Source organism: Procambarus clarkii, chromosome 12 (assembly GCF_040958095.1).
Source record: "Procambarus clarkii isolate CNS0578487 chromosome 12, FALCON_Pclarkii_2.0, whole genome shotgun sequence".
Lineage (NCBI taxonomy): Eukaryota > Metazoa > Arthropoda > Malacostraca > Decapoda > Cambaridae > Procambarus > Procambarus clarkii.
In genome coordinates this window covers 47093826-47116643 of record NC_091161.1, presented here as the reverse complement: position 1 = coordinate 47116643, position 22818 = coordinate 47093826, and the positions used below count along the sequence as shown (strand labels likewise).

General features: G+C 44.4%; 1 long non-coding RNA gene across 1 annotated transcript in view; it reads right to left on the bottom strand.

Moving 5' to 3' along the window:
• The window catches only part of LOC138364165 (uncharacterized), a 48014-nt gene extending 26399 nt beyond the window's left edge, over nucleotides 1-21615 (bottom strand). Inside the window, exon 1 of the long non-coding RNA XR_011228336.1 lies at nucleotides 19918-21615. This is a non-coding gene — a long non-coding RNA (uncharacterized lncRNA). The remainder of the gene's footprint in view (nucleotides 1-19917) is intronic.
• Nucleotides 21616-22818: the final 1203 nt, after the last annotated feature.

The window sequence follows — 22818 nt, the reverse complement described above, 5'->3', positions numbered from 1 at the left end:
TCTCTCTCTCTCTCTCTCTCTCTCTCTCTCTCTCTCTCTCTCTCTCTCTCTCTCTCTTCCCCCCTCCCTCTCTCTCCCTCCCCCCTCTCCCTCTCTCTCTCTCTCTCTCTCTCTCTCTCTCTCTCTCTCTCTCTCTCTCTCTTTCTCCATCCATCCCCTCCCTCCATCCATCCATCCCCTCCCTCCATCCATCCCCTCCCTCCATCCATCCATCCATCCCCTCCCTCCATCCATCCATCCATCCCCCTCCCTCCCTCCATCCATCCATCCATCCCCTCCCTCCATCCATCCATCCATCCCCCTCCCTCCCTCCATCCATCCATCCATCCCCTCCCTCCCTCCATCCATCCATCCATCCCATCCATCCCCCTCCCTCCCTCCATCCATCCCCTCCATCCATCCATCCATCCCCTCCCTCCCTCCATCCCCTCCCTCCCTCCCTCCATCCATCCATCCATCCATCCATCCATCCATCCATCCATCCATCCCATCCATCCATCCATCCCTCCATCCATCCCCTCCCTCCCTCCATCCATCCATCCCCTCCCTCCATCCATCCATCCATCCATCCATCCCCTCCCTCCCTCCCTCCATCCCCTCCCTCCATCCATCCATCCATCCCCTCCATCCATCCATCCATCCATCCATCCATCCATCCATCCTTCCCCTCCCTCCCACCATCCATCCATCCATCCATCCCCTCCCTCCCACCATCCATCCATCCATCCATCTCCTCCCTCCATCCATCCATCCCCTCCCTCCCACCATCCATCCCCTCCCTCCATCCATCCATCCCCTCCCTCCATCCATCCATCCATCCATCCATCCCCTCCATCCATCCATCCATCCATCCCCTCCATCCATCCATCCATCCATCCATCCCCTCCATCCATCCATCCATCCATCCATCCATCCATCCATCCCCTCCCTCCCTCCATCCATCCATCCCCTCCATCCATCCCCTCCCTCCATCCATCCATCCATCCCCTCCATCCATCCATCCATCCATCCCCTCCATCCATCCCCCCCTCCATCCATCCCCTCCCTCCATCCATCCCCTCCCTCCATCCATCCCCTCCCTCCATCCATCCATCCCCTCCCTCCATCCCCTTTCTCCCTCCATCCATCCAGAATTGAAGAAACAAATCAAGTTAAAAAAAAAGTTAACTGGGTCAGAGTTAGGGTTATCAGCGAGTCGGTCCCTTCACCACCACCGACACACCTCCCCCCCCCACCCCTACAGCCCATGCACACACACACACCCTCAAATCATCCATCCTTCCATCCCTCCCTCCATCCTACCATCAATCCATCTCCATCCTCTCCTTCCCTGCCTCCCTCCCAAGCTCTGCCTGCCTCCCTCCGTGCCTGTCTCCCTCCGTGCCCTGCCTCCCTCCCTGCCTCTCCCTCACAAGCTCTGCCTGCCCACCTTTCTCCCAACCTCCAACTGATTTGTGGCAGACGTATCTTTGTAAATTAATTTAAAGGCTGAAGCGTGATTAGCTAGCTACATGTCGTAAAATCTCCTTATAGACATTTTCTGTGATAAAACAAGGCGAGTGAGGGTGGACAGATAAGGGAATACTGTTCTGTAAACCTCACTTGGTTTTCCTTCGTCTGTGTCGTTATAGTTCAGTGACCCATAACTTTGAAAGTTTCAGACTAATAAATCATTTCTGAAACCAATGCTTTAATAGCTTTTTATTATCCTAATTAAACTAAACTAAATAAAACCGAAAATATACTGTAATATGATAGACATCTGCTATTTGAGAAATTATTTGTTATTGGAACAACTCCAGCGTGAGCGAGTGGACGGGTCTAATCCCTGTACACACACCATGCGTTTCTCGTTTCAATTCGTCGCCACAGTTCAGTGACTACGGCTTCGAAATAATAAAATTAATAAATCATTTAATCAATGGTCATTTAACAGATGATGAGATTATACAAAATGTTACTGACACTGTTGACGACGAAGGAAAGGAAGATGACGATGAGAATGATAGCAGTTTACAATCTGCTTCGTGTGCTGACGCATTGTTCTATGTTGAAAAACTCCTTGATATTGTTTCACAAACTGACAATCCAGAGCTACCAGGCTTTCATCAACACCTAAGGACGATGAAAGATATTTGTCTCAAGGACATGACACAAAGAAGGAAACAAATGAAAATGAGTCAATATTCACGAACTAGCAGCAAATCAATCAGCACAGCCGTACCCAGCACCAGCACAGCCGTTCCCAGCACCAGCACAACCGTACCCAGCACCAGCACAGCCGTACCCAGCACCAGCACAGCCGTTCCGAGCACCAGCACAACCGTACCCAGCACCAGCACAGCCGTACCCAGCACCAGCACAGCCGTACCCAGCACCAGCACAGCCGTACCCAGCACCAGCACAGCCGTACCCAGCACCAGTACAGCCGTACCCAGCACCAGCACAGCCGTACCCAGCATCAGCACAGCCGTACCCAGCACCAGCACAGCCGTACCCAGCACCAGCACAGCTGTACCCAGCACCAGCACAAAAGCAGCAGAAGCCAACACAGCAGCAGCGAGCACCAGCAAAGCTGATGCAAACATCTAAAAACATCGTGTGTGAAGTGAACAATTAGAATAAGTGTTAAATTTAAGTGTGTACATAGTGTTAAAATTAAAGTTGCAATAATTCTAATGTACAATAGTTTTCAAGAACTGTATTGTAGTACTCAACATACAGCAAAACCACTTTTAATAATACAGTGCTAATGGCTTAATGCACTGCAGTACAGTACCTATTTACTGTAGAGCATTCACAACTTCACAAAACTTCAAGATGGACATAACTCCAACAATAAGGTAAATACATGAACTACAGTATTTTTAGTAGAGTAGTAAAATATAGGTACAGTAAGTAATATGATACAATGCATTTTTATTGTGTACAAGAAAAAAAAAAGACACTGACGCAAACTCCTCTTGAAGGTCACCTCTTGCAACGAATCCAACGCTCCAACGAACTGGGGGTGGTCCCATATAGTACGTTGAATCGAGGTTGTAATATATATATATATATATATAACTGAAAACTCACACCCCAGAAGTGACTCGAACCCATACTCCCACAACTGGTATGTACAGGGACGCCTTAATCCGCTTGACCATCACGACCGGACATAAGGAAGTGATAGCCGAGGCTATATGAACCACTTCCCCGCCGGCACTCGGATGGTAATCTTGGGCATAGCATTTTATCAAATCACCTCATTCTTTGGGGCACACGTGAGGAAACACAAATGCAAACAAGCCTGAATGGTCCCCAGGACTATATACAACTGAAAACTCACACCCCAGAAGTGACTCGAACCCATACTCCCACAACTGGTATGTACAGGGACGCCTTAATCCGCTTGACCATCACGACCGGACATAAGGAAGTGATAGCCGAGGCTATATGAACCACTTCCCCGCCGGCACTCGGATGGTAATCTTGGGCATAGCATTTTATCAAATCACCTCATTCTTTGGGGCACACGTGAGGAAACACAAATGCAAACAAGCCTGAATGGTCCCCAGGACTATATACAACTGAAAACTCACACCCCAGAAGTGACTCGAACCCATACTCCCACAACTGGTATGTACAGGGACGCCTTAATCCGCTTGACCATCACGACCGGACATAAGGAAGTGATAGCCGAGGCTATATGAACCACTTCCCCGCCGGCACTCGGATGGTAATCTTGGGCATAGCATTTTATCAAATCACCTCATTCTTTGGGGCACACGTGAGGAAACACAAATGCAAACAAGCCTGAATGGTCCCCAGGACTATATACAACTGAAAACTCACACCCCTTCAGTTGTATATAGTCCTGGGGACCATTCAGGCTTGTTTGCATTTGTGTTTCCTCACGTGTGCCCCAAAGAATGAGGTGATTTGATAAAATGCTATGCCCAAGATTACCATCCGAGTGCCGGCGGGGAAGTGGTTCATATAGCCTCGGCTATCACTTCCTTATGTCCGGTCGTGATGGTCAAGCGGATTAAGGCGTCCCTGTACATACCAGTTGTGGGAGTATGGGTTCGAGTCACTTCTGGGGTGTGAGTTTTCAGTTGTATATAGTCCTGGGGACCATTCAGGCTTGTTTGCATTTGTGTTTCCTCACGTGTGCCCCAAAGAATGAGGTGATTTGATAAAATGCTATGCCCAAGATTACCATCCGAGTGCCGGCGGGGAAGTGGTTCATATAGCCTCGGCTATCACTTCCTTATGTCCGGTCGTGATGGTCAAGCGGATTAAGGCGTCCCTGTACATACCAGTTGTGGGAGTATGGGTTCGAGTCACTTCTGGGGTGTGAGTTTTCAGTTGTATATAGTCCTGGGGACCATTCAGGCTTGTTTGCATTTGTGTTTCCTCACGTGTGCCCCAAAGAATGAGGTGATTTGATAAAATGCTATGCCCAAGATTACCATCCGAGTGCCGGCGGGGAAGTGGTTCATATAGCCTCGGCTATCACTTCCTTATGTCCGGTCGTGATGGTCAAGCGGATTAAGGCGTCCCTGTACATACCAGTTGTGGGAGTATGGGTTCGAGTCACTTCTGGGGTGTGAGTTTTCAGTTGTATATAGTCCTGGGGACCATTCAGGCTTGTTTGCATTTGTGTTTCCTCACGTGTGCCCCAAAGAATGAGGTGATTTGATAAAATGCTATGCCCAAGATTACCATCCGAGTGCCGGCGGGGAAGTGGTTCATATAGCCTCGGCTATCACTTCCTTATGTCCGGTCGTGATGGTCAAGCGGATTAAGGCGTCCCTGTACATACCAGTTGTGGGAGTATGGGTTCGAGTCACTTCTGGGGTGTGAGTTTTCAGTTGTATATAGTCCTGGGGACCATTCAGGCTTGTTTGCATTTGTGTTTCCTCACGTGTGCCCCAAAGAATGAGGTGATTTGATAAAATGCTATGCCCAAGATTACCATCCAAGTGCCGGCGGGGAAGTGGTTCATATAGCCTCGGCTATCACTTCCTTATGTCCGGTCGTGATGGTCAAGCGGATTAAGGCGTCCCTGTACATACCAGTTGTGGGAGTATGGGTTCGAGTCACTTCTGGGGTGTGAGTTTTCAGTTGTATATAGTCCTGGGGACCATTCAGGCTTGTTTGCATATATATATATATATATATATATATATATATATATATATATATATATATATATATATATATATATATATATATATATATATATATATATGTCGTACCTAGTAGCCAGAACGCACTTCTATGCCTACTATGCAAGGCCCGATTTGCCTAATAAGCCAAGTTTTCATGAATTAATTATTTTTCGACTACCTAACCTAACTTTTTCGGCTACCTAACCTAACCTATAAAGATAGGTTAGGTTAGGTTAGGTAGGGTTGGTTAGGTTCGGTCATATATCTACGTTAATTTTAACTCCAATAACAAAAAATTGACCTCATACGTAATGAAATGGGTAGCTTTATCATTTCATAAGAAAAAAATTAGAGAAAATATATTAATTCATGAAAACTTGGCTTATTAGGCAAATCTGGCCTTGCATAGTAGGCTGAGAAGTGCGTTCTGGCTACTAGGTACGACATATATATATATATATTATATATATATATAAATACTGTATATATATATATATATATATATATATATATACATATATATATATATATATATATATATATATATATATATATATATAAATACTGTATATATATATATATATATATATATATATATGTCGTACCTAGTAGCCAGAACTCACTTCTATGCCTACTACGCAAGGCCCGATTTGCCTAATAAGCCAAGTTTTCATGAATTAATTGTTTTTCGACTACCTAACCTACCTAACCTAACCTAACCTAACTTTTTCCGCTACCTAACCTAACCTAACCTATAAAGATAGGTTAGGTTAGGTTAGGTAGGGTTGGTTAGGTTCGGTCATATATCTACGTTAATTTTAACTCCAATAAAAAAAAATTCACCTCATTCGTAATGAAATGGGTAGCTTTATCATTTCATAAGAAAACAATTAGAGAAATTATATTAATTCAGGAAAACTTTGCTTATTAGGCAAATTGGGCCTTGCATAGTAGGCATAGAAGTGAGTTCTGGCTACTAGGTACGACATATATATATATATATATATATATATATATATATATATATATATATATATATATATATATATATATATATATATATATATATATATATATATATATATAATGTGTGTGTGTGTGTGTGAGAGAGAGAAAGCTGCATGAACGCGCAAGCCATAGATCACTAAGAACTCTTTGACCCGGCCAGGATTCGAACCCATGCCGTCCAGGATCACCCCTAAACGTACACAGTACCGTGACCACCGCACCAATGATCGTCTATAAGGATTGGTCAGTCCTGGTGCTTATTAACTAAGCTCCCTGACTGATCAACCCCCGACGACACTCATGGATCCATTTGGGTACAGTTTTTCATCAAATTCTGCCGTATGCACAGGCCGCACTGAGTTTAACATGTGAGAGAAAGCTGCATGAACGCGCAAGCCATAGGCTGGGTCAAAGAATTCTTATTGATCTATGGCTTGCGCGTTCATACAGCTTTCTCACACATGTTAAACTCAGTGCGGCCCGTGCATGCGCCAGAATTTGATGAAAAACTGTACCCAAATGGATCCATGAGTGTCGTCGGGGGTTGATCAGTCAGGGAGCTTAGTTAACCCTCAAACCGCTAGGGGCCCAAATGGAATTCACACCCACAGGTGCAACACAAAAAAATCCAAAAAATTCTTTCGTCTTATAGAAGTGTTCATTTTTGTTCCCTGATCAAGGAAAAAATAACAAAAAAATCGTAGGTGGCATATTTTAGCCGCAATAGGGTAGGGAAGTGTGGCAAAAAAGGGTGTGTTGGCAGAGCCTTCGCTAGACGAGGTCTACTCCGCCGGAGCTGTCAGACGGCAGTTGCCACAAATATATTATTACCTAATTATTTCAATGTCTCTGATTGATTTTTTCTTAGTTTTTTGCAGTAATATTATTCCATACAGTGAATTGTGGTATATTTATATAATAAAATGTGTGAACCATCGCTGTACTCAAAATTATGGTGTGCATATTAGTGAATCAATTATGATGTTCATAAAACAATAAACAAATAGTTTTGCTGTTGTTACACTATATACACAGGTTATATATAAGTATCTGCATGTTTTGTTCACCATAACGAACTGACACCATGTTTTGACACCATGCGAGTCAAAAAGCAACGAGGAGTGACCGCCAAACACCAGCAAGCCACTCACTGCCACTCCCTCCCTCAACACCACCTCACTTGCCCTCATTCTCCTCCCACAATACTGTTTTTGCATTTATTCACTATACACAGACGTTATATATACGTATTTACATGTTTTGTTCACTATAACTGTACATCGAAGCTTGTATGGTGAGTAAAGGCACAAAGACGTAGTTACTCAAATAGTCAGCTGATCGGCGGCCACACTCAGGGCCAGATGCACTAATATTTCTCCTCCAACAATATTGTTTGTGGTGTTATTATGCTATATACACATATTATATATAAGTATCTACCTGTTTTATTCACCATACCTGTACAAATAAGTTGGTATGGTGCCCAAAGACCATAGTGGCCACCAGTAAACAACATGCCAAGTCGTGCAGACAACGCTCCTCCCTCACCAAAATGGCGGCTCCCAATCTACCTACTCTCGCTGTTATCTCACACTATACACACGTTATATATAAGTATCTACATTTGTGTTCACCATAGTGAACCACTAAGCTGGTATGGTGAATGCAGTCAATATAAGGTGGCCACACACAGTTAGAAGACAATGCCACAACCCTCTCTCCACAGCCTTACTCCTCCCTCCATGGAGCACAGCGCTAAATATCACCACAATCCTGCTATTATCAGAATCCTGGTCAGTTTTATCACAGTCAGGGGGCTTCAGTAATACTATCACTGCTAAATAATAGCAGTATCATATATATTATGGCATTTGTAGGCGATGCTGTGGTCACAAGCTGAACAGCGGTGCTGTGAGCTCGTGCTGCGCCAGCCTTGGTGGCTTGCTCAATACTGACGCTGTAACACCCAAGAATGTTGGCCTGGATTTTTTTTCTAGGTGGCATCTGGCAACTATCGGTCGTGGCTGTACTATAGCTGCCCCTATCCCAGGCGGGGCGTTTAAATTATAGTGCTAGACACGAAATCATATATAAATGATGTGTGCGGTTTCGGTTTTGTCACTGATATCATTTATATATGATATGCGCGGTTTGAGGGTTAAATTAACATGCTTGGGGTTTAATATCCTGTCATCCCCACAGGCGCATGTCATTTTGAAAAAAAAAAAATTATTTTTTCTTCCTTACCTGTTAATTTGTGTTCACTGATCACGGGAAAAATAATAAAAAAATCGTAAGTGGCATATATTGCCCGCTATAGGGTGGGGAAGTCTGGCAAATTATAGGCGCTGACTCAGCATGCGTCCCAGGCGGTCTGTTGCTCGCTAGCTGTCAGGCCGGAGTTGCCACAAAGAGATAATTACCTAATTATTTCAATGTCTCTGATTGATTTTTCATAGTTTTTCTGCTGTAATATTATTCAATAGTGTGTAGTTTGATATATTTATATAATAAAATGAGTGAATCATTGATGTACTCAAAAATATGGTGTGCATATTGTTGATTCAATTATGTTCATCAATCAGTGAACAAATACTTTGTCGGTTATTACACTATAAGCACAAGTTATATATAAGTATCTGCATGTTTTGTTCACTATAACAAACCACTAAGTAGCTATTATGAGTCAAAAAGTAATGACCGCCGTGAACCAGCCAGCCACTCCCACCCTCCCTCCAGTCATCTGACTCACCCACATTCTCCTCCCACAATACTGTTTTTTCTATAATTCACTATATACAGACGTTATATATAAGTATCTACATGTTTTGTTCACCATAAATGCACATCTAAGCTTGTATGGTGAGTAAAGGCACAAAGAGTATGATCTCGCACAGTCAGCTGATGGCTGCCGCCCTCAAGGTCAGACGCACTAATATTTTTCCTCCAACAATACTGTGTGGTGTTATTACGCTATATACACACATTATATATAAATATCTACCCGTTTTATTCACCATACTTGTACAAATAAACTGGTATGGTGCCCAAAGACCATCGTGGTAACCAGTAAACAACACCGTCGTCTGCACGGTGGCGTCGTGCAGACGACGCCACCGCCCTCACCAAAATGGCGGCTCCAAACCTTCTCTTGCTGTTTATACCCTCTATACACACGTTATATATAAGTATCAACATTTGTGTTCACCATAGCGAACCACTAAGCTGGTATGGTGAGTGCAGTCAATAAAAGGTGGCCACACACAGTCAGAAGACATCGCCACCAGCCTCCCTCCCACAGCATTACTCCTCCCTCCATGGCGCACAGCACTAAATATCACCACAATCCTGCTATTATCAGAACCCTGGTCAATTTTATCACAGTCAGGGGCTTCTGAAAATAATATCATCGCTACATAATAGCATGAACAAGTATATTTTGGCATTTTTAGGCGATGCTGTGGTCACAAGCTGAACAGCAGTGCTGTTAGCTCATGCTGCGTGCGTCAGGCTTGGTTGTTCACTCAATACCGAGGCCAATAACACCCGAGAGTTTGGCCCACGATTTTAAAAAAAAATGGCGTCTGTTTACAAGAGCCCTGATGAAGGTGTGGTGAACCCCGTGTATCCGCGGGCCGTTTAAATCTTGCGTAGTACTCCAACACATCATATGACGTGATGCACAGTTGACTGGAACAACGTCCAACACGTCATATGATGTGATGCGCACTTTAAGGGTTAATTAAACCAGTTAAAATAAATGCACAGTTACATACAATACACAAATCAAATTGTTTCGAGGATCACTGGTTGGCGACTGCTGCGCTAGAGGACTTCCTTGATTGTGGTTGTCTTCACCCTTGGGGCAAGTCGTGGGACTTGGGCTTTCTGCCTTAGCCTGGGTAGGGGAAGTATTTATCGGCTGGCGGGGTGCACTGTGGCAATCGCAGCCTGCTTAAAGTATCATCCGGAGGGCAATGTTTCTCTCCAACTGCCTGTTAGCTGTTGTGGAATTAATTTTTTTGTTTTGTTTTTGTTTTGGTTTACTGGCGTTTATTGCGTGTTTTGCAGAGGACTGCAAAACACGCAATAAACCTCATTAGGCTCTGCCTAGGATGTTGTGGTGGTCCAATTCTGTTGCCCCCCCCAAGGCTTTACAGCGGCTGCTTGTGGTAAGTTTACCTGCATTGATAAGGTTTACTGGCCCCAGTGCATGAGCTTCCTGTAGAGCTCATTCACCCTACAGGCCTCAGAAAACCCCAGTGGGCTCGGTCGTACCGTAGATACTTTTTGCGAGACCACTCTCATTTTGGGTGAATTCAAAGGTTCGTCACCCCTTCCTCAGGGTGACGATCATCCATTCTGCCTGTTGGGTCGGAGACACCTACGACCTGGAGTCTTGTGGGACTTGCTCCAATTCACTCATCCCTTATCTGATATTCTGTGCGGTCAGGCAGATGCTGTGTTGCATGACAAGTTTTCTATCTTAGAATGGGCCAGATTGGTTGCCCACTTGGAATCCCCAGAACTGACTCCCTTAAGTTTTTTTTTTTTTTTTTTTGAGTTTGGGGGCATTGGTCACTTCGACCCCAACGACTTGGGGGCGTTGGTCATAGCAGGGTTTAGCTCAGGGTGAGGCTCGGGTGGCTTTGGGGGCTTACCCTTCTTATGTAGGTGTAGAGGTAATTGAGCCTCTCCTTCCTGCTAAGGTGTCCAAGTTGCACCAGCCCTGGGGTAAGAAGTTGCCCCTAAGTTGCCCCTTCTTGAAAGCCTTTCCCTCAGGGGTGGTGGGCGGGGATGAGGGATCTGCCCCAGGGTCTATGAAGTTGGTTTCCGGGGCTCGGGTGGGAATCTGAGTGGAGCTCTTGGGTTCTGTTTGATCCCACTTGGTCCCTTGCACCCCTCTGCTCAGGGGCTTCTTCTGCAGGAGAGGGGGAGGTGGGGGGGGGGGGTTTCATACCCTCCTCCCCTTTATGAATTTGAGTTGGGTGGAGATCCCCCTGGGTTCATTTCCGGCTGTCTTTTGGTTCCTCAGACTTATTTTCCAAAGGTTTTCTTCCTCTTGGATTTCCCTACGGAGATTCGGAAGGCGCTCGGTGCTTACCTCCTGTGGAATCTGGTTTATGCCTCTGTGATGGATCTGGCTTTGAGTTCACTTCTCCTTCCCTGTATTGGGTGCATTACAAGATTCCGGAGTCTTTCTAGCTGGCAGACTGTCCCTTCTTTTTCCTTGAGGTTTGGCGTGACTTTTGTCTTATCCACACACTTGAGTGGCGGGAGGTTACCACTGTGTTGCAGGTGTACTTGGGAGGCTTTCTCGAGTTTCTCAATGAGTGCCTTTTTGCCCCTGCGCTTCCTCGTGATGTTGTTCTGGTGTTGCTCCATGCACCCGTCTCTTCTTTTTCGACTGCTTTGGTGGGGGAAGATTTGCGGACTCACAGCCACCTGGCCTCTGTCTTGTGATTCTTCGGTCTTCTGGAGCTGCCTTCGGATTGACTTTCGGAAGATGCTGGGTCACAGGGTGGTGGACCCTAAGCTAAACTAAAACAAGGGGAAGTGGGAAAACTTATATGGGAAATTAATAGACATAGATTTTGCCCCAAGGTAGGAGGGTACCACAAGAACTATGATTGCATCCTAGAGATCTGTTCTGGGCAGGCAAACCATAGATATGCCAACTTCGTATCGAACCGTCAAAAAGGGACGATAGAAGTATATCCAACATGATAACAGGCATCCTGGAAGACAGCCCCAAGTAAAACCAGAAAACTAGACCACTGCCACAACCAGCAACCAACAAGACCAAGATCAGTGCTCTTGCAGGCAGACGAAACAGAAGGGACAGACCGTAACAGCAACTACTGCAGGGACAAGGAGGCCCGGGTAATAACAATGAACGGAACAACCTGTGGAAACAAAACAGAGGTCACTCAGATAGCAGGCCAAGAATGAGCAGTAGAAGGTCAGATAGCAGACCAAGGTGGAACCAACAGGAGAATAACTATGATAGGTATGGCAACAATAATAACGGTAACTTCTTCTAGAATCTGGAGAACAACAGAGCCCAGAGGCACTCTAGAATCAAAACAGAACAGATGTCAGTGGCAACGCCAACAACAGATACTACGGAAACAACTTGAGGAACATTGTGTATAACAACAGAGGCGGCAGGAACAACATTGGCAGGTGGAACAATCGCAACAACAACAAGAGGCTGGAACGGCAACAATTACTACAACAGAAACAATTGAGACCAGACTAAGACGAAGTACGATTCTATGGAGGAAATCACAACAACAACAACAATGGAAGATTCAATGACAGATGGAGGATCTGCTAGGGTATTAACAGAGTTTGGGACAAGCTAACCAGAAAATCTATTTTGTGTTGATACTTTTGGTACATAATTAATATCCACCTGTACACCTCTATCATGTCACCCCGAGTTCTTTGCCTTTCTTGAGAATAAAAATGACGCTTTGTCAAGCCTAATTTAGTCTCCAACAGACTAATCTAACACAATTTTAAAATGGATTCGTCAAACGGTGCTGCGACTAGTAGAGGGGGCACCAGCTGAGTCATCTAACAAAGAAAGAATATATGTCCGAAGTTAGGGAGGTCCTCCAGTCTATGTAGTCAACGCCGCCTCCTTCGTTTGGCTTTGCAGGATGTACAGGCACCCAGAGGTGGACCTCTTCATGTCGGCTTGGTCTCGGCACCTTCCTGTGTACGTGGCGCTGTTCCCGACTGCGAAGCTCTCGCGGTGGATGCTTTTTGGCAGGACTGGTCGAGGTGAGGGGTTTCTGTACCTTTTTTCCCCAGTCCAGCTGTTGCTATGGGTTCTGGCTTGGCTCATATCCTATCAAGGGAGGGTGATTTCCCTGATCCCATGATGACCAGCCCAGCCATGGTTTCAGGCACTGCTTGCTCGGTGCTCGAACACGGGAATTTTTCTGCGGCTACACCTCTTTCAGTAGGTTGAGCAGGCGAGGTACCTCGCTGGTTGGACTTTTTGCTTTGCAACATGCGTCTGGTCTTTCTGGCGCATGTGTTTAACCACTAGTATAGTGATTAAGTGGCTTCTTTGATGGTGTTCCACCTGTGATCTTGCTGTGACAGTATGAGGTTTCTTGGTGGGCTTTCCACTACTGTATTTTCTTTCTCTTCGTCAAGTTTTGTTGGAAGTTTTGGTTGTCCTTGTCAAAACAAGGTTATTTTGTCCTTTCTTTTCATATACAAGAGTTCTTACATTATTGTACAGCCACTAGCATGCACTGTGTTTCAGCCAAGTCCTTAATCCTAATTTTTCCCGGAATACAACCCGCCAAATCGTTTAACAACCAGGTATACATTCACTGCTGGGTGAACAGAGGCTACAGTTAAGGATTGGCAACAAATCCTCCCCAGCCAGGATACAAACCCAGGCCAAAGTGCTAGTAAAATGCCAGGAGAGATGCCAGTGTGTTTGTTACTTCCTCTTTTAACTTTTCTTGGAACAGCATCTCATGCCGAATACTATTGCTTCTCATCGTGCTGTATTTGTGGAGCACTCCACTATCCACCCCAAACGCAAGCCACTGCAGCTTGCGTTTGAGGTGGATGTCATTTCTGCTCCATTCCACATGACCTCTGCATTTTTTCACTTCCAGCCTGCTCAATGCTCTGCCCGAGTCTTCTTGTTCTCTGGATTGGGTTCTTTTATTTATTTCTTCTCCTCGGTTTGTGGTGGGCCCTTCAGTTTGTGATTGCTTCTGGAAATCTTTGTTTTTATTGGCTTTGACCTCTATGGGTTGGGTTGGGGAGCTTTATGCTCTTTTCTGGCACCCAGGAGTTGTTCGTTTGCAACAGATTCCTTTGTTTCTGGCGAAGAATGGAAAGGTGGCCTTCTGGAGGGGTCCATTGGTTGTGAATGCTTAGTTGGTTCGGTCGGGGATACATGACATGCTATGTCTGGTAGTGCTGCCTGCGGGCCACTGGTTCTGTGTTGGCGAATGTGCTCTGGATTGATCCGGTTTCCCTGTTCCAGGGCTCGTGTGTCCCAGGTTGTCTGCAGTATCATTAAGTCTAGCTAGCCTGTGATCTACCCTGATGCCCATGATGTTAGGAAGCTTGTCACTCTTTTAGGTACCTCATGAATGTCCCAGGCCTAAGCAGCTATATTTCTGTTCCTTGCACTGAGTTCTGTGGTGCTGCCGCCTCCCTGGTAGTCCCCGTTTTCCTTCTCTAGTTGATACCTGGTTGATGGGGTTCTGGGAGTTCTTCTACTCCCCAAGCCTGGCCCGAGGCCAGGCTTGACTTGTGAGAGTTTGGTCCACTAGGCTGTTGCTTGGAGCAGCCCGCAGGCCCACATACCCACCACAGCCCGGTTGGTCCGGCATTCCTTGGAGGAATAGATCTAGTTTCCTCTTGAAGATGTCCACGGTTGTTCCGGCAATATTTCTTATGCTTGCTGGGAGGATGTTGAACAACTGCGGACCTCTGATGTTTATACAGTGTTCTCTGATTGTGCCTATGGCACCTCTGCTCTTCACTGGTTCTATTCTGCATTTTCTTCCATATCGTTCACTCCAGTACGTTGTTATTTTACTGTGTAGATTTGGTACTTGGCCTTCCAGTATCTTCCAGGTGTATATTATTTGATATCTCTCTCGTCTTCTTTCTAGTGAGTAAGTACATTTGGAGGGCTTTGAGACGATCCCAATAATTTAGGTGCTTTATTGCGTCTATGCGTGCCGTATATGTCCTCTGTATTCCCTCTATTTCAGCAATCTCTCCTGCTCTGAAGGGGTAAGTGAGTACTGAGCAGTACTCAAGACGGGACAACACAAGTGACTTGAAGAGTACAACCATTGTGATGGGATCCCTGGATTTGAAAGTTCTCGTAATCCATCCTATCATTTTTCTGGCTGTCGCAATATTTGCTTGGTTATACTCCTTAAACGTTAGGTCGTCAGACATTATTATTCCCAAATCCTTTACATGCTGTTTTCCTACTATGGGTACATTTGATTGTATTTTGTACTCTGTATTATGTTTAAGGTCCTCATTTTTACCGTACCTGAGTACCTGGAATTTATCACTGTTAAACATCATGTTATTTTCTGATGCCCAGTCGAAAACTTTATTAATATCAGCTTGAAGTTTTTCAATGTCTTCAGCCGAGGTAATTTTCATACTGATTTTTGTGTCATCTGCAAAGGATGATATGAAGCTGTGACTTGTATTTTTGTCTATATCTGATATGAGAATAAGGAAAAGCAGTGGTGCAAGGACTGTACCCTGAGGTACAGAGCTTTTAACTGCACTTGGACTAGATTTTATATGGTTGACCGTTACTCGTTGAGTCCTGTTTGACAGAAAACTGAGTATCCAGCATCCTACTTTACCAGTTATTCCCATTTACTTCATTTTGTGTGCTATCACGCCATGGTTACATTTATCGAAAGCCTTTGCGAAGTCCGTGTATATCACATCAGCATTCTGTTTTTCTTCTAATTCCTCAGTGACTTTGTCGTAGTGCTCAAGTAGCTGTGAGAGGCACGATCTTCCCGCTCGAAATCTATGTTGGCCTGGGTTGTGAAGGTCATTGGTCTCCATGAAATTGGTGACCTGACTCCTAATCACTCTCTCAAATACTTTTATGATGTGCGATGTTAGTGCAACTGGTCTATAATTCTTTGCCAATGCTTTGCTCCCTCCCTAGTGTAGAGGGGCTATGTCTGCTACTTTAAGTGCATCTGGTATCTCCCCCGTGTCCAAGCTCTTCCTCCACACTATACTGAGTGCCTGTGCTACCAGCACTTTGCATTTCTTTATAAATATTGAATTCCATGAGTCTGGACCTGGGGCCGAGTGCATGGGCATGTTTTCAATTTCTCTTTCAAAATTTAGTGCGCTCGTGTTGATATCAGTTATATCTACAGGGGTTTGAATATCCCGCATAAAGAAATTGTCTGGATCTTCCACTTTCATGTTGTTTATTGGAGTGCTAAACATGTCCTCATACTGCTTTTTTAGGATTTTACTAATTTCTTTGTCATCCTCCGTGTATGAACCTTCACTTGTACAGATAGGTCCAATACTGGCAGTGGTTTTTGCTTTTGATTTTGCATATGTGAAGAAATATTTTGGATTTTTCTTTATTTCCTGAATTGCTTTCTGTTCTAACTGCCTTTCTTCAGTTTCATATGAGTGTTTCAATTTCCGCTCGATTTCTTCAATCTCCCTATTTAAATTATTCCTTCTTCGACGGGAAATTCGTGTCTGCATAAGCAGTTCCGATATTTTTTTCCTGCGTTTATAGTGTTGTCTGCGTTCTCTTTCTACGTTGGATCTCTTTTTGGCTTCCCTCAAAGGAACATGTTTCAGACAGACTTGATACGCTTCCGAAGTCAGTTTTTCTATTCCTTCTGTAGGACTTGTATTACTTAGAACAGTTTCCCATGGAATGTTTGTAAGTTCCCTGTTTATTATCTCCCAGTCTATCCTTTTATTATTAAAATTGAATTTACTGAATCCCCTCTCGCTTTATCAACGTTTTAGGTCTATTCAGAGTATTGATGGTCGTTTGCACTTCAATGAGCTTGTGATCTGAGTATGTGGTATCTGATATCGTAATGTCTCTGATAATGTCTTCATTGTTCGTAAAGACCAGATCTAAAATATTTTCATTTCTCATTGGCTCCAATATCTGCTGATTAAGTGAAAATTTGTCACAGAATCTAAGTAGTTCTCTAATCTGTGGTTGGTTAGGTCCCGATAGATTTCCTGGTATAATATTATTGTTTGCTATTTTCCACCTGAGACTAAGCAAGTTGAAGTCACCTAGGAAGATAATATCAGGTATCGGGTTCTCCAAATTATCAAGGCTATTCTCTATTTTGTTTATCTGTTCTGTGAATTCCTCTGCCGTTGCATCTGGCAGTTTGTATATTAGAATAATCACTAAATTTATTTTCTCTATTTTTAATCTCAGTACCTCTACCACCTCATTTGTAACGTTTAGGAGCTCCGAGTATACAAGGTCTTCCCTAATATACAGACCCACTCCTCCATGTGACCTAATTTTCCTATCACACCTGTATAGGTTATATCCTGGAATCCAGATCTCACTGTCCAACCCTGCATGGGTTTCTGTGAAAGCTCCAAATACTGCATTTGACTCCGTGAGGAGGCCATTTATGAACTGTACTTTGTTGTTTGTTCTTGTTTTCAGTCCTTGTATGTTGGCAAAGATGAATGAGGTTACTCTATTAGTGATAGTTTGAATGGGAGACTTTTCCGGCAAGCCCATTATGCGTGGACATAATGAGTTTGTTCTGACCAGTACTGATTGTTGTAGGGCAGTTGCCTGTCGTCGTTGTAGTTCCCTTTCGGTGTGTAATTGTATCTGTAATTCTGGAATGCAAGTGGATCTGGCATCCAGTTCCATACACTCTCCATGCTCCTCCTTTTGTATTCTCTTTTGGTCTGGTATAAAAAATTTATAGAGTTTCCTCCAAATTCATTATCCTGCTTGCCGCTCTTTATGTAGCGTTCCGTGCCTTTCACGTGAAAGTGTGGGCAGCTGAGGTCATAGCATTTTCTGTCCTCCAGTGAGGTTTGGCACATGTCAGGATGGAAAAACCTACATATTGATCCAAATCGACACTCACCTTTCCTAAGCATATTTAAACATTTTTTGGGATGTTGGTAACTGCATTCTAATCCTTTCTTATTACCAGCATATCTAGCATATCATACCAGCTATCTACTGTTGGTAGATAGCATCAGAGAGCTGTCTGGGCTCCCTACAGAAAATTAGCATTGAAGGTAATGATATGCTAGTTTTTGGGTGAGCCCCAGAGGCTTCTTGGCGCTCTCCCTCCCTCCGGTCGGCGGCTTTCATTACTCAAGAACTATTGGGTAGGGAGCCTGGTTCTCCCTCCCTCTGGTCAGCGTCTTTCATTATTCAAGAACTATAGGGTAGGGAGCCTGGTTCTCCCTCCCTCCGATCGGCGGCTTTCATCATTCAAGAACTGGAGGGGTGGGTAGCGCAGTTCCTCCCCCCTACGAGGGGCTAGTTGGATGAAGTATTCCTTGTTTGTTTTCTTTCTGGGGGAGTTATTTTGCTTCTTTGAGGATGTAGGTCGCAATTTCCCACCAGACAGTGGCCTGTTTTGTTTTACAGAGGTACCTTGGCTTACAAGCGCCCCTGGTTACGAATTTTTCAGGTTACGAGCAGGATTTGCTCGGAAAATTTGTATCGGGATACGAGGGAGTTGATACGCTTACGGGCTGACCTAGTGCATGGTGACACAGTGATCGCCCCTCAGTTTACCAGTGCCTCGTGCCCAGTGACTATCCCCCCCCTGAATTCTTCACAAGGATTTACTGTTTCTTTTCAGATTTTTTGCTATTTGAGCATAAATTTTTTTATTATATATCTCACCATGGGTCCCAAGAAAGCCAGTGTTCAAAAGTGAAAGAAAGTTCAACCTAAGAAAATAGTTGTGAGTAGAGGCAGTAGAGGATGTCCCTTCTTCATTAAGAAAATGTGTGAAGAATGGGAAGAACTGCAAAGTTTTGTTGAAAAAACTCGCCCAGATAAAGCTGTAGCAGGCCGTTGCATTGACCTTTTAAATGACAATGTAATGTCTTACTACAGACAAGTGTTAAAATGTAGGGAAAAACAAGTGTCTTTAGACAGATTCTTAGTAAGATAAGCAAGTCCTAGTGGTATGCAGGCAAAACGTGCCAGAAAGAGCACACCAGTGATGCCTTCACTGCCTGATGTTATAATGGAATAGGGGACTTTCCATACGCCAACAGCAGTCATCAGCAAGGGTAAGTAATAACTTGAACATACTTTTGTAGTGTAGATTTCGATGAATTAGGTATAAAATTTAGTTTGAAGTGAGGTTTTTGGGTAGTCAAGAAGGGACCAATTCATTCCCATTATTTCTTATTGGGAAATTAGCTTCTCTTTATGAGTTTTCAGGTTACGAGCCGTCTCCAGGAACGGATTAAACTCTTAAACCGAGGTACCCCTGTACCTACCTTTCTGGGTTCCTTCCCTGGTCGATGGGAAGAATGATATACTTTATACAGCAGTCCCCGTGGCATAGTGGTGAGACACTCGCCTGGCATTTCGCAAGCGCTTTGGCCTGGGTTTGAATCCTGGCCAGGGAGGATTTACTGGGCGCCAATCCTTAACTGTAGCCTCCAGGGAATATTTGGATAAAGGTCTTGCCCGAAATGCTATGGGTGCTCGTGGCTGTACAAGAATGTAAGAACTCTTGTATATATAAATAAAACAAAATATAAAGTGTCCATAAACCATTACTCCCTGTGCCTCCCTGAGGAGGCCAGGTTCTGGCTCTGGTCCCACGTAGGCAACAAGAACTCTGCGACTGATGACTCTAAATAGGATAGCACAACAATATATCAGTAGGATAGCTTTAGGGAACCTCCAGGGCTCACCCAGAAACTGGCATTTCATTGCATTTAACGCTGGTTTGTTTTAGCTATGCTAGGTCATTCTGCATTATTTTAAAATGTATTGTGTCAACAGATTTTTATTTTACACTACAATACATACAATATATTACTAATATTTGAAATCTGTCTCAAACAGAAAAAAATATAAACATGTATTAATGAAAAAGATCACGCTGCACTGGCGACTAAATATGTTCTGAACAAGACACCTTTCCTAAGCCTCATCCATTCCCTCACATTATCTTAGTTGATATAAGAAATATAAGCTTACTTTTTTATACTCGTGTATCTGAGCTTTAGCATGTTCTTGAACATCTGTGAGCAAATCTTCATAGCGGGCTCCAACTTGTGACAAGAGGACTCTATTTTCCTCTTTTTGATGTTCTAGGGCTTCACACAGTGTAGACGACTTCTCTCTCTCCACACAAACTTGATAATCATGCAACTGGGGAAAATATTATACATATTAAAATCAGTGAAATAACTAGGCATTACAGAAATTATGACAGTCTCTAAAGTGGATCAGTCAGAAGCTCCACAAGCTACCCACCTGGAGGGTACTTCAGTAGGTTCTCAAGTTACCCATCTAGTGGGTCTCTCAGTAGCTCCTCAAGGTACCCACCTAGAGGGTCTCTCAGTAGCTCCTCAAGGTACCCACCTAGAGGGTCTCTCAGTAGCTCCTCAAGGTACCCACCTGGAGGGTCTCTCAGTAGCTACTCAAGGTACCCACCTGGAGGGTCCTTCAGTAGCTCAAGGTACCCACCTGGAGGGTCCCTCAGTAGTTCCTCAAGGTAACCACCTGGAGGGTCCTTCAGTAGCTCAAGGTACCCACCTGGAGGGTCCCTCAGTAGTTCCTCAAGGTAACCACCTGGAGGGTCCTTCCGTAGCTCAGGGTACCCACCTGGAGGGTCCCTCAGTAGTTCCTCAAGGTACCCACCTGGAGGGTACCTCAGTAGTTCCTCAAGGTAGCCACCTGGAGGGTCCCTCAGTAGCTCAAGGTACCCACCTGGAGGGTCCCTCAGTAGCTCCTCAAGGTACCCACCTGGAGGGTCCCTCAGTAGCTCCTCAAGCTATTCAACGGGTGAGTCCTGATGGGTATTCACAAATGTGACATGCGCTGTGGAGGGTTTAGATTTCGTGAGGAGGATGTCTTTCAGCTGGACTGGTCAGGGTGGGAGTTCCTGTACCTCTTGCCCCACTTCCCCAGCTGTTGCCCTGGATCTTAGCCAGGTTGGAGTACTACCAGAGGTAGGTGATCCTTCTGGTTCGGTGGCCAGCTCAGTCTTGGCTTCAGGCGCTGCTTGTTTGGTGTCTGAACCTTGGTATTTTTCCATTGCTATGCCTCTATCAGAGGGTTGGCCAAGTGATGTTCAGTGGAACCTCGATTCAATGAACCTCATTGCAGCGAATTTGCGGTTGGAACCCCACACTTTCCAGGCCAGATTTTACTCACCTGATTTGAGGAACAACAGTTTGCTGGAGCGGGGGATGTGCAGATTTGCTTATGATGGAAGGACAGAGCTCACAGACTTGTGGAAAAGTTGTCCCATCATATCATAGGTTAAAATTAGTTAATTCCTTTGTGAAATCAGCCCAAAGAGCATAGACAATATAAGGCTGTCAGGCTAGACATGCTATCATGCTTGACATGCTCTTAGGCTACAAAAGATGGAAGTCTAGAAAGGCAGTCAGGCTAGACATACTGCCAGGCTTTGCAGACTGTCAGGTTAAAAATACTGCCAGGCTTGATAGACCATCAGGTTAAAAATACTGCCAGGCTTTGCAGACTGTCAGGTTAAAAATACTGCCAAGCTCCGCAGACTGTCAGGTTAAAAATACTGCCAGGCTTCGCAGACTGTCAGGCTAAAAATACTGCCAGGCTCTGCAGACTGTCAGGCTAAAAATACTGCCAGGCTCTGCAGACTGTCAGGTTAAAAATACTGCCAAGCTCCGCAGACTGCCAGGTTAAAAATACTGCCAGGCTTCGCAGACTGTCAGGTTAAAAATACTGCCAGGCTCTGCAGACTGTCAGGTTAAAAATACTGCCAGGCTTCGCAGACTGTCAGGTTAAAAATACTGCCAGGCTCTGCAGACTGTCAGGTTAAAAATACTGCCAAGCTTGACAGGCTGTCAGACTTGACATGTTGTCAGGCTAGACAAACTGGAAGTCTACAAAGATTGTCAAGATAGACAAACTGGGTGTAGACAGATTGTCAGGCTAGACTGGGTGTAGACAGATTGTCAGGCTAGACTGGGTGTAGACAGATTGTCAGGCTAGATGTAAGAGAGAACCTCGTGAAGTGTATAACCCAGGTGAGAGACGTAGGAATGACAGTATTAAATGTTTAAAAACAGTCTGGAACTCTTGCATTTGGAATCCTCACCAGTACAATATCAGTTCTGCACATGGGCATAACAGTCATAGCAGGAAAGCTTCATCCCCAGAACAGTGTAAACATCAGAGAAAAAACATATTTAAAAAGCATATTTAGTGCTGGAAAATATATAGGAACAACAGTGTTAAATGTTGAAAAACAGCCTGAAAAACATTTATAAGACATATAAATGAACTATTGGGAGACACAAATGTGTATGAAACATTTTTGGAAGCGGGCGGTTGGACAAAGATGTGCTAGCTGTCTCATTTACTTGGTCAGGAGCGGCAGTCAGGAGAAGGCAGTCATCACTTGTGTGGCCTGCGGCGGTTTCCTACATTAACGATAAGTGCACTGTATCTCGTACGTGCTGTATCGGTGTTCCGTCCCTGTGTTAGTTAGGGATAGGCAGTTTTAAAGCTAAGGTTATTTATGGAACCCTGTGTGTAGGCGGTATTTTGTGTTTTGATTCATTCACTCAACTTTCTGTAACACGTGGTCTTACAACATCAACTTTGTCCCCTATTTGTAAAGTGTTTAAGTGTCAGAACCTTATATTGCTAAAACCCATGCCACCTTTGTAGTTACCAATGAAGGGTAGAGTATTGTGGCGAACCTAAGTCCCGGTTGGTGTGGATTCTAATCTATTCATTCCCAATATTTATGTTTGCTGAGAAGTATCTCTCTGTATATCAACAATCCTATAATGTAACAGTGTACCCTCCCCTTCCATACTTAGTGTAAATAATCCTGTGTTGTTTAATAAACCCCTTTGTAAAATTGTACCCAAAGTTGTA